The following is a 1,775-nucleotide window of genomic DNA, read 5'->3' on the forward strand; positions in this document are numbered from 1 at the left end:
AAACTCACCCCCCAAAAAGTGAATGTTGCCAAGCCCTCCCAGCGGCCATTTTTCAAATGACATCCCTCACCTTCCTGGGGCTCTTCTGACTAATTTTCAATCCCATTTTTGTCTGCTTTGCCCCCAGATGGGTGCCCCTGAATCTACAGAGATGATCCTGGGCCATACTGACACAATTCCACCATTTCCTGGCCCAAACAGACCCCTCTTTTCGAAACAATCTCTGGGGGTACTTTTTCTGCGCCTCGGCCCGGCGGAGAATTTTCCTTGAATTGGGACACTGCACCCTTTATATACACCCCTTTTTCACAGTCTGACACAGAAACAATGCTGAATGGTTGAGAATGTTCCAAAAAACTCAATTTTTGAAAATAAATTGGAAAAAAAAGTCGACTGGCTGTGCTATGGGGAGTAAATCATCAAGGTCAGCCAATAGCAAATGTGCACAAACTGCCTATACATACACTGTACATGTACACTTCTACTATAGTGCAAACAGAAGAATGTCCAATCAGCATTTGAAAATTGCACCTTTCCCCATGAATAGCTTCAACTAGCATGTCCTACTGATAAGGAAGGGTTACCGCTTTGGCCATACACTACCAACAGCAGAGATCAAATACAAGAAAATTATGAAACTTCAGCCATGCTTTGACATGAAAGCTCTACGTAGAATTTATTCCTGTTGACACGCTCCAGCCCAAGAGTTGAAAACCTGAGCCCAAAATAGGGCACTTCCAACACAAGAGTGGAACAAACCACCAAGGAGAGTGTTTCGAGAACTTTCAGTCACCTGCGCATATATCCACAGCTTGGTCAGTTGGTGCGCGGGCTGTACTTGACCATCGAGGAAGTACCCCCACCCTTGGTTAGGGCCCTGTTAGGGTTACCCTTCATAATTAGGGTTGGCCTCCGTTAGGGTTAGCCGTCATTAGGGTTGGCCTCCGTTAGGGTTAAGCTCGGTTAGGGTTGGCCCACGGAAACCATCAAGTCCTTCGGTCACTGCTGATTTCTTGAAAATTACACGCAAAACAGCATGAACAGTGACAGAGTTAATTGTTTTTCAGAATTTCCACATGATTGCATGGGTATTTACCAGTGGAGTGTTGCTGCCAACAATCAAATGTTTCTCATGTCTCACAATTCATAAAACTGCTATCCCTGGCTTGTTCCGGTCTTTCCACCACTGGTGTAACTATCGCAAACGTGAGAAATGATTTTTCAATCCAACCGCCATGACATCCAGGACGCCGCCATCTTGGCAATATAGGGTGCACTGAACTAATTCAAGCTCCATTGAAAATAGTGTAAAATCAACCAAGTTTGGAGCCCCATGGCAGGCAACTGAAGTCCCTGAGGCCTCTCAAACAAAAATCAATGTGCTGTTTGGTCCTTCAGATTTCATTTGATTTTCAATTTTTAGTAGGTTAACCAATGAATTTTTTAATTATCCGCCCAAAACAAACTCACCCCCCAAAAAGTGAATGTTGCCAAGCCCTCCCAGCGGCCATTTTTCAAATGACATCCCTCACCTTCCTGGGGCTCTTCTGACTAATTTTCAATCCCATTTTTGTCTGCTTTGCCCCCAGATGGGTGCCCCTGAATCTACAGAGATGATCCTGGGCCATACTGACACAATTCCACCATTTCCTGGCCCAAACAGACCCCTCTTTTCGAAACAATCTCTGGGGGTACTTTTTCTGCGCCTCGGCCCGGCGGAGAATTTTCCTTGAATTGGGACACTGCACCCTTACGTCGCTTCTGAATGTCTAGTC

The sequence above is a fragment of the Acanthaster planci genome, linkage group LG07 (assembly GCF_054643075.1).
Source record: "Acanthaster planci isolate LZ-2023a linkage group LG07, COTS_SCS, whole genome shotgun sequence".
Classification (NCBI taxonomy): Eukaryota; Metazoa; Echinodermata; class Asteroidea; order Valvatida; family Acanthasteridae; genus Acanthaster; species Acanthaster planci.